Consider the following 11,037-nt stretch of genomic DNA (forward strand, 5'->3'; position numbering starts at 1 on the left):
GTTCGATGACCTCACATTACCCACTCTGAGATGTCATAGCCCACTCTGTGACCTCATGTTCCCAGATGATAAATTGCCCACCCCAGGTGAGCTAACACAATTCTTCTCTCCAAAACCACTGGCCTCTGGGAACTGCACAATGCCCGTTGTGTGAGAAGGGGAACTGGAAGTTCCCCAGCCTCAGTGTCCTGCCAACTCACCCAGGCTGAACTGGAACATTGGGGTCCACGACCACCAGGGACCACCAGAGAAACCCCCAGGACAGAAGAACCCATGGGTAAGGGCAGGGGCAATATGTTAATGATTTGGGGAAAATGATTATCATATGTGTGTTTAGTCCAGGACAATCAATCATTACATATGCAAAATACAGAATATAAACAGAAACTTTCCTGTACTCAGCATGCACGGCTTTGGGAGGAGCTGTCCCCCTGAGCATCCAGCCAAATAAACAATGCTGCTTTTTGCTGCTACATTGGTGTTAAGGGGTTTTTTATGTTACCAAATTTTTGGTACCATTCCTACTCCCAAGGAAAACTCTGTCTCCTGCTGTTCACAAACAGAGAAGGGCTGGTGGGAGATGTGGTGGTCAGAGGCTGCCTGGGGTACAGTGACCATGAAATAATCGAGTTTTCAATATTCTGTGAATGAAGGAGGGGCATCAACAAAACTTGTACACTGGAATGATGGAGAGCAGACTTTGGCCCATTCAGGATGCAGATTTGGAGTGTACCGAATCAGGAACTGATATTTTTAAGGGAAACAGTCCTTAAGAAAAACCAGTCCAGGAATGATGGACGTACTTCAAGAAAGAAATTTTGAAGGAGCAGAGGCAGACTGTCCCTGTGTGCCAAAAGTGAGCAAGTGAGGAAAATGACTGGCCTGGCTGGGCATGGAGCTTTTCCAGGAACTCAGGGAAAAAAGAAGGTGCATCACCTTTTGACAGAGGGCAAGGCAGATCAGGAAGTGTTTAAGGTTTTTGTTACGTCTTGAAGAAAGGAAAATAGACAGATGAAAGCTCCATTAGAAGTTAACTTAATTGTTTCTGTGAAAAATAACGAAAAATATTTTTATAAATGAATTAATAACAAAAGCAGATGTTGCTTTTTGCCCAACCTGGAAATGAAACTCGAGATAATTTTGGTAAGGTGTTGCTGGTGGGGTTTTTGGGGTCCCTTTGGGATCCCTAAGACTGCTTCTGCAGCCCTCAGTGATGGAGCACGTTCCCGAGCCTTGCCCAGATAGAATTTTGGCTCGCAGTGAGCTCTCAGACCAGCGAGGTGAAGAGACTGGGATATGCACAAAGGCACAAATCCATCTTTTATTCTATGAAGGCATACTATCTAGCATATACAACAGTTATTGTTTTACAGGGGTGTTTATATCTTTTGAGGGATTTGCAGTTTGCACCAATTATCAAGGGAATTCTACATTCTAACCAATCCCCAAGGGATTTTACATTCAAAGTTAGCCTATGCTTACTAAAAGAAAATGAGCCACTAATATTGAAGATAGATAAGAGGGTCTACTAAGGGGGGGAAGCTGGATTCCTTTTGTATTCGTCATTTAACAAGCCATTTCTGATCTTTAAGCTATGGTTTTCCAAGGGGCTTTTTCTGAGGATGCAGAAGGACTTTATTCTTTAAGATTATATTCTGCACCCTCCACAGTAAGGAGATTATATAAAAGAGGATTATTTTTTGAAGGACTTCAGAGGCAGTTATGGATAGATGTCCAAAAAAGCCCCCCTCTCCCAGGGTGAGTACATTTTTATAGGTTTTTGGACATTAGCATAATTGATGAAAAGCATCAATTAGGAGGACAAATCATGGTGAATCTCCCCCCCCCCCCCCAGGACAAGCCACTTCTCTGAAGCCCCCCTTCAGCACTTACTGTACTTTGGCAATGAGAATGTATCTGAAAGAGTTTTTCTCAGCCTTAGTTCCTAGGAAGAACCAAGATGTACCTCACTTGGAGCTCTCGGAACTTGTTTCATCTTCCTGCTTAAGAAAAGGCCATGGAAAAGTACTGGGAGAAATAGTCACTAATACAATAGACTACAGAGCTACAAATATATGTGTGAAGAATACAGAGAACATAAAAAAAGAAAAAAAATGCAAAACTGAAATATCATCACAGGGACAGGAAGAATCTCAGCTCTTTATTGGATGCAGTGGGAAATAAAATAACTAAAGACAAGGAAAAGGCTGAGATACTTAAGCCCTTCTTTCCCTCAGTTTTCAACAACAAGACAGCTTGTCCTTACAAGTGTAATCCTTTGGTGACAGATGGGGACAGGGAGCAGAAGAGACCCCCTGTAATCCTGGAGGAAGCAGCTGGGGACCTGCTGAGCCACTCAGATGCTCACAGGTGTCTGTGGGAGCAGATGGGACCCATCCCAGGGGCATGAGGGAGCTGCTGGATGAGCTCCCCAAGCTGCTCTCCATCATTTCTCATCAGTGCTGGCTCAGCAGGGAGGTGCCAGAGGACTGGAGGTGCCAATGTGAGCCCATCCCCAAGAAGGGCTGGAAGGAGGATGTGGGGAACTGCAGGCCTGTCAGCCTGACCTGGGTGCCTGGTGAGGTGATGGAACAGATCACCTTGAGTGCCATCACAGGGCACCTCCAGGCTGGCTGAGGGATCAGAGCCAGCCAGCGTGGATTTCAATATCTGCATTGATGATCTGGATGAGGGCATTGAGTGCAGCATCAGCGAATGTGCAGATGGCACCAAGCTGGGTGTGAGTGTGGATGTGCTGGAGGGTAGGAGGGCTCTGCAGAGGGGCCTGGACAGGCTGGATCCAGGGCCCAAATCCAGCAAGGTGAGGTTTAACAAGACCAAGTGCTGGGTCCTGCACTTTGGCCACAACAAGCCCAGCAGTGCTCCAGGCTGGGGACAGAGTGGCTGGACAGCAGCCAGGCAGAAAGGGACCTGGGGGCACTGATGGACAGCAGGCTGGACATGAGCCAGCAGTGTGCCCAGGTGGCCAAGAAGGCCAGTGGCTCCTGGCCTGGATCAGGAATGGTGTGTCCAGCAGAACCAGGGCAGTGATTCTTCCTCTGTGCTCAGCCCTGGATGGGCAGCACCTCGAGTGCTGTGTCCAGTTCTGGGGACCCAATTGTTAAGGCTTTTTTCCCGGCCCAAAACAGGGTCTTTCACCCTCCTCCGGTCTAGCTCAGGTGTTAGGGTGATATTCCCCTGGGCCCTAGCCACAGAGACGTATCAAAAGAGGCTCTTTCCCCTGATAAAGTTACAGGTTTATTTCTCGTGGGTAGTGAGTGAAAAGGGAAGGGAAAAGAGCGGGGGAAGAGAGAGAAAAGAGGGGGAAGGACAGGGTAAAAGCGTGGGGGGGGAAAAGAGAACGGGGGAAGAGAGTGGGGGAAAAAAGGAAAGAGCACGGGGGAAGAGAGCTTGGGGGAAAAAGAGGGGGAGGCCAGGGGGTACTGACCTTTTCTAGGGTCTGGAAAGGGAGAGCAGGGAGAAATTGGATCCCAGCCAGCTCTGTGTGGCCAGGAGGGGAGAGGGACCAAGATACAGGGCACAGCAGGGGTCATGGGATGTACCATTTACAATGTATCTAGGAAATGCAACACCCAATTTAGGAAGCACGTGGAGGGGCTGGAGCGTGTGGAAAGAAGGGCAACAAGGGGTCTGGAAAACAAGTCCTGTGAGGAGTGGCTGAGGGAGCTGGGGTTGTTTATCCTGGAGAAGAGGAGGCTCAGAGAGACAAAGTGGTGTCTGGGCACAGGCTGGGCTTGATGATCTCCAAGGTCTTTTCCAACCTTGCTGATTCTGTGATTCTCTGAAACCAACCCTGGAGCACTTGCAGGATGAGACCTGGGCCTCCTCTTCACAAGGTCCAGCAGCTCAGGTCCCTCAGCTTCTCCACCCCAGCCCCAAAGCCCATCCTGTCAGTCCTGCAGAGCCTCCCCAGCCCCTCCTCATTGCCCACAACAGGGAGCCCCACACCCAGACACAGCAGCCCAGATGTGCCCCCATGGCCTGTGGTGCCTCTGGCATGAGTGTCCACACTGCAGCCTTGAGCTCCTGATTCCTCAGGCTGTAGATGAAGAGGTTCCGGGCTGGAGGCACCACTGAGTACAGAACTGACAGTGCCAGGTCCAGGGATGGGGAGGAGATTGAGGGGTGCTTCAGGAAGGCAAATGAAGCAGTGCTGAAAAACAGAGAGACCACAGCCAGGTGAGGGAGGCAGGTGGAAAAGGCTTTGTGCCGTCCCTGCTCAGAGGGGATCCTCAGCACAGCCCTGAAGATCTGCACATAGGAGAAAACAATGAACACAAAGCATCCAGAAGCTAAACAGACACTAACAGCAAGGAGCCCAAGTTCCCTGAGATAGGATTTGCATCAGCAGAGTTTGAGGATCTCAGGGATTTCACAGAAGAACTGGCCCAGGGCATTGCCCTGGCACAGGGGCAGGGAAAATGTATTGGCTGTGTGCAGCAGTGAATGGAGAAAGGCACTGGCCCAGGCAGCTGCTGCCATGTGGGCACAAGCTCTGCTGCCCAGGAGGGTCCCGTAGTGCAGGGGTTTGCAGATGGACACGTAGCGGTCGTAGCACATGATGGTCAGGAGGAAATACTCTGCTGACATGAAGAACATAAAGAAAAACACTTGTAAAGCACATCCTGCACAGGAGATGTTGCTGGTGTCCCAGAGGGAATTGTGCATGGCTTTGGGGACAGTGGTGCAGATGGAGCCCAGGTCGAGGAGGGCCAGGCTGAGCAGGAAGAAGAACATGGGGGTGTGCAGGTGGTGGCCGCAGGCTACGGCGCTGATGATGAGGCCGTTGGCCAGGAGGGCAGCCAGGGAGATGGCCAGGAAGAGGCAGAAGTGCAGGAGCTGCAGCTTCCACGTGTCTGCCAATGCCAGGAGGAGGAAGTGGCTGATGGAGCTGCTGTTGGACATTTCTTCACTCTAGGCATCGGAGACTGTTGAAAGAAGGTATTGATAAAATTGGGACCAACTTGTTTTAGCCAATCCTATAAAATGTTCATTGGAATCCCTTCAAACTTACTTCTCTTACTTTGGGCAGTCATTTGCTAAACTGTTCTATTTTTGAGTTCATGTTTTTGCTGCTGAGTTAGTGCCTCATCTTCAGCATTGCTCTTAGCCTGAACACTGGGGAACCCAGAGGGAAAACAGGGCTCCCTGTGCCCCAGTGCAGTCCCACCTACTGGTCCCACACAGTTGCCCTTTGCTTATTACACCTCCCTCTAATTCGGGGTGATCAGACTTAAAATGTGCTGGAAAAATAAAGTGGCGTTTTTGGACGGTCCAGTTTCAAAGTCAGTCTCTGTAAACTCTTCTCTCTTGCCCTGTGTAGCTGAACAGGAAGGGATACCAAGAGTTGGTCTGGCTCTCTGCTACCTACTGAGAGCTGTTTGTGTGTATCCAAGGCTTGTCCCTGTCACTGCTCCCAGAGCCCAGCCCAGCCCTGGGGGCTCAGCTCTGCCCTGCAGAGCCCTCCCAGCACAAGGCACTGCCCAGGGGCATCTCCCTGGCAGCAGGGCCTTAAGGGCAGCTCACACAAACAGAGATGCTGCAAGACAAGGAGCTGCTGCTGCTGTCTGTAGGCAGAGGAGGGTGAGGAGGCACTCTGTGAGGGAAATCTGAGGTAGATCTGCTGATGCCCAGGGGGACAGGACAGGAGGCTCAGTGGCACAGACACAGCTGACAGCCCCTTTCCCTTCCCTTGAGGAGAAAGCTGAGAGCAGCCCTGGCCATGCAGCACCATCTCCACAGCAGGAGGAATCTGCCCTGATGGGGGTGGCTCCTTCCACCTCCAACTTCTCCCCACAGTCCTTGGAGAGCTCCCAGGCAGGCTGAGAGCTGTCCCTGGCAGGTGGCACATGGCCTGGGCTGGCCAAGAGCCCTGAGGGCTGCAGGAGCTGCTCTGCAGGACAGCCCTGGGCAGCCCTGGCTGCAGCCCCTGCTTCAGCCCCTGCAGCCGTCCCTGGCAGCAGGAGCCGTCCTGGCCTGTCCCTCTGACGGTGCCCAGGGCAGCTCTGCTCTGCAGCACATCCTCCTCCTCCTCCTCTGCCTCTATCTCAGAGAAACGGGGAGAGTCCTCCTGACACATCCCCCAGGCTGTGGGCTGTGCTGGCTCCGGGAGATCCCTCCAGGAGCACAGGGGACATTGCCCTGCACCCACACACTCACCATGTCCAGGGCTGTGAAGATGTTTCCCCAAGTGCAGTCTCAGCTCAATGTCTTCCCAGTCCTGATTGCCTTGAGCCTGTCTGTGCCTGGCTCCTGTGCCCTCAGTGCCTGCAGGCAGTGCCCTCAGCCCTGCTGGGCTGGCAGAGGAGCTGCTCCTCGGCACAAATGTCTTTTGGAAGATCTTCTTGATTGAGCATGGGAAATTCCTCTGTGCCAGGAGCCTGGCCCAGCTCAGCAGCACAGACACAGCACAAGGACTTGAATGAAATTCTCAGGGATTTGGTGCTGTTTACATCAGACTCAGTCCCTGAGTGAGTGGTCAAAAATTCTTCTCAATAACTCAATTTTAAATTTAAGCACCGAAGTTTCTTGAAATTTCAATAGGTCCCACTGAGGGACACGACTGAGATTGTGTCCCCAGGTTCCTATTAGAGCAGAACACTGGAGGCAGTGATGACAGGGGGGACAAACAAGGGAAAGGTGTCTGTGATGCTGAGCAAACCTGGATGTGTTTCAGGAATGCAAAGGGCCAAGGGCTGAGCCCCAGCCCCTGGCAAGGCACATCCTGTCCCTTCCTCATTGCTCAGGGCTCTTCCCGGGCCACTGGGCTCTGGGCATGTGCAATGCCAAGGGCAGCACCATGGGGCGGCCCCTGCCAGGCTGCTGAGCAGGGACAAGGAGGCAATGAGGCCCCAGCACAGCAAGGCTCACTTGTCCCCTGCTGGCCTCAGGCCCAGGGCCAGCGTGCATGGCCCAAGTGCTGCAGGAGTTGGCTGTGTCAGGGCCTTTCAGCTGCTGCCCATCCCTGTGCCCTCTGCAGCCCAGGCTGTCCTACGGTGTCCATGCCCTGCGCCTCTGTCCCTGCAGGCTGTCGTCATCCCCCGGCTGCCCCACCTCGCTGGCCCCTTCCTTTGCTGACAGCTCTGCCTCCTGCCTGCCTCTGCCTGCCCACACAAAGCCTTGGGCTGCCCCAGATTCCTTCTGGGGGTCGTATTGCACCACAGCTGTACCCGGGGAGAGAAATTCCTTTCTCCTTGTGTCCAGTCTGGCCCACATCAATTTCCCTTGGCATTAATTAATTCATTCTCAGGCTGTTTTCTGCTATATCAAAGGATCCACCATCTCTGAAACTGACCTTCAACCTCTCCCAGGGCTCTCCTTTGCTCTCCTCAGTCTCCACTCCATTGAGCACTGAGTTCCTTTGCCCCTACACAGTGCTCATATGCTTGCAGCCTCCAAACCCCACCTGGGGAGATCTCTGGGCCCTCTCCAAGGTCTTGGCAAATCAGAATATTCTGCTCATAGTCTAAGCAAATCACCAGAGGACAAGGCAGCCACACCTGTCTGTCCTGGCTACTTTTTTCTGGGTGCAGTCCTCGGATAGATGGAATTTTAGCTGTAGAATCCCAGTTTTGGCCATTGACACCTCGGTGAGAAGGGAAGTTCTTTTCCACTGGAAGGAAAATGCAGAGCCCCATGTTTGGTGGTAGATGAGAGACTGCCTGCAGGAGGCCAAGGCCAGCCAGAGCTGTCTCTCCTGGCAGATTTTGCTTGGAGAACTCTTGCAGATAGAGAACATTTTAGGTGGAGTAGCAATTTCAGCCTTGGGCAGCAGGAAAGAGGGATGGTTTATTTCCCTAGGAAGGAAAGCACAGAGCCCCAGTGCTCCAGAGGCTGATGAGAGGCAGCCCTCACATGCCAGGGTCAGCCAGACCTGCCTTGTAGCCTCCAGGAGGCCAAACCATCCAGACCCATTCCATGTCCCCTTGGTTCCACGAGGCCCTGTAATGTCACAATGTTCTCCTTGCTCCTGAGGTGTCACAATGGCCCCTTGCTTCCATGAGGCCCTGCAGGGTCACAATGGCCCTTTGGTTCCCCACAGTGTCACAATGGTCTCCATGATTCCATGGGGCCTTGCAATGCCACAATGATCTCCATGGATCCACGGTGCCCTGCAGGATCACAAGGGCCCTTGGGCTGCACCAGGCCCTGGAATGCAACAGTGGCCTCTTGGTTCTACAAAGCCCTGCTGCTTCACACTGGGCCCTTGGGACCATATGGCCCAGCAGGGCCACAGTGATGTCCTTGGTGCCACGAGGCCCCACAGTGTCACCATGGCCCCTTGGATCCACGGAGTCCCCAAGGTGTCACAATGGTCTCCACAGGAAGGAAACAACCGAGCCCCAGTGTTGCAGGGGCAGATGTGGGGCAGTCACCAGAGGCCAAGGACAGCCAGACTTGATGGTATTTGCAGATTTTGTCTGGGAGTAATCCCTGGATATACAGAATTTTAGAGGTACAATACCAATTTCAGTATTGACATGGACATCTGGAGGAAAAGGATGGCTCTTTTCCATAGGAAGGAAAGTATGGACCACCAGTGTTTAAGGGGCAGATGAAAGGCAGCCATCACAGGCAAACTGCAGAGAGACCTCTCTGTTCTGGCAGCTTTAGTCTGAAAGCAATCCTTGGATATAGGGAATTTCAGAGATGGAATCCTAATTTTGGCCATTTCTGCATTGATAAGAAGGATGTTTTTTTCCACTGGAAGGAAAGCACTGATCCCCAGTGTTCCAAAAGCAGGTATGAGGCAGTCCCCAAGAGACAAAGGGCAGCCAGACCTGTCTGTCCTGGCAGCTTTCACTTGGGAGAAATCCTTGGATGTACAGAGTTTTGGAGGTGGAATCCCAATTTCAGCCACGGCTGCCTGGTCGAGGTGGATGGTTTCACCATAGCAAAGGAAAGTGAGAAGCCCAAATGTTTTGGAAGAAGATGAGAGCTGGCCACCCTTAGGCCTAGCCAGCCTGACTTGTCTCTCCTGGTACCTTTCATCTGGGAGCTATCCTTGGACATAGGGATTTTTAAAGGTGGAATCTCAATTTTGGTTGTGGATGCCAGGATTGGAAGAAGAGTTGTTCTCATTAGGAAGGAAAGCACAGAGCCCCAGTGTTTCAAAGGCAAATGAAAGGCAGCCTTTAGGAAGCCAAGGCCAGCCAGACTTGACAACGATGGCAGCTTTTGTCTGCAAGCTGTCCTTGGATATAGGGAATTCTGGATGTGGACTCCCAATTTTGGCTATGGGCGCCTGGACATGAAAGGTGCTTTTTTTCCCATAGGAAAGAAAACCACACGGTCCCAGTGTTTCAAAGTCAGATGAGAGGTGGCCTCTGGGTGGCCAAGGCAGTCAGATCTGTCTGTCCTGGCAGATTTCACCTGGGAGCAATCCTTGCATCTAAGGAAATTTGGAGCAGGAATCCCAATTTTGGCCATGGGCACCTGGAGAAGAATGACAGTTCTTTTCCATAGGAAGGAAAGCACAGAGCTCCAGAGTGGGAAGACAGATTGAAAGGATAGTACAGAAGGCAATCTCTCCCAATGAATTACAGCTGTACTGATGACTGAGGAGTGGAAACATCTGTGCCTGCCCAAGGAGTTGGGGTGTTCTAAAAGAGTGGGTTAGCTGGCTGACCCAGAGTCTGCTGCAGTTTGGGATGGAGTCTGCTGGCTGTGCTGTGAGGAGGTAAGGGACATGCAGTCGTGCAAGAGACAGATAAGGTAAGAAGATGTTGTGTGAGGGACAGTCAGGGTAAGGTGGCCAGGAAAGGGACAGGGTGGGGTTTAGGCAGTCGTGAAGAGAGGAGAGAAGGAGTCAGAGCTGTGTGGAGCTGCCTGTAAGAAAAGGAGTCATTACTGTGTGGAGCTATCTATGAGGGAAGGAGTTGTTGGAAAGAAGAACACTGAAAGAAGGTATGAAAAGTTTTCTAATAAAGGACTGGTGGTGATGCCAGTCCAGTCTGTCTCGACATAATTGCAACACACGAACAACCTCAGCAATTTCTGCAATTTGTGGTGATCCTTCCACAGTCTCTTGATGTCAGACTCCCAGTTACCGTTGTTAGAATTTTCCCTTGTGATTGCTGATTTGTGTGATTTTCTGGAGCCATCTGTAAAAATGGTGAGAGCATTAAGAGGAGTATGTCTGCTTAAGGGATTTTGAATTAAGTTAAAAAAGAGGCATAATTGTGTTTTGGAAAATGAAAGGAAATTTCTGGAAAACTTGTTAATGCAATTTGCAATATCTCAGATGGTTGTACAAGCCATTCTAAATAAAGAGAAATAAAAGGTATAAACATAATAGAAAAATCTTTCCCCAAACAAGATAAAAGTTGGGATTGGGCTTTCATTATCAATGAAATTTCAGGACAAATAGTTATAGTTTTAGACATTTGCTAGGATAAGAAAACCCATTCTAAGATGAATAAAAGATCTAACAGAATTCTGTTCCATTGAAAAATTAAACCATAACGATGTGGATTTTCTCCCAATATTTCAAATTTAAAAAGGTAACTCTGGGTCACATCTGTGAGCTTGACAGGTTTGTAGAGCTGCAGACACTTTCCTCAGAGCGGTTCTTGCTTCCTGGGTCAGTTTTCTAGGAGAGTTTAGATCTGTGTCTCCTTTTAATAAATCAGATAGGGGAGCCAAGTCCTGGCTGGTTATTCCTAAGAGAGTTTGAACCCAATTGATCAATCTGCTAAGTTTCTGAAGGTCATGCAGTGTCACTGGGTCTTCTTGTAGTTGCAGAGCCTGTGGAGTAACTGTACGTTCTGGGAGTGGATAGCCTAGGTACTTCCAAGGAGAAGACTGTTGTGTTTTGTCTTCTGCTACTTGTAATTCAGCCTTATGCATACCCATAATTACATCAGCAACAACAGTTTTTGAGGATATGTTATTCCTTGTGACAGTTAGCATGTCATCCATAGAGTGGAGTATTATGGATTGAGGAAATCTCTCATGAATGGCTGATAAGATTTTCACCACACACCATTGACATATGGATGGTGAATTGTGCGTATC

General features: G+C 50.5%; 1 pseudogene; it reads right to left on the reverse strand.

Annotated features, from left to right (window-relative positions):
- Positions 1-1,967: 1,967 nt before the first annotated feature.
- LOC148221020 (olfactory receptor 14J1-like) lies at positions 1,968-4,926 on the reverse strand (annotated as a pseudogene).
- Between the last annotated feature and the right edge of the window lie 6,111 nt (positions 4,927-11,037).

The sequence above is a fragment of the Sturnus vulgaris genome, chromosome 28, assembly GCF_052056855.1.
Source record: "Sturnus vulgaris isolate bStuVul1 chromosome 28, bStuVul1.hap1, whole genome shotgun sequence".
Lineage (NCBI taxonomy): Eukaryota > Metazoa > Chordata > Aves > Passeriformes > Sturnidae > Sturnus > Sturnus vulgaris.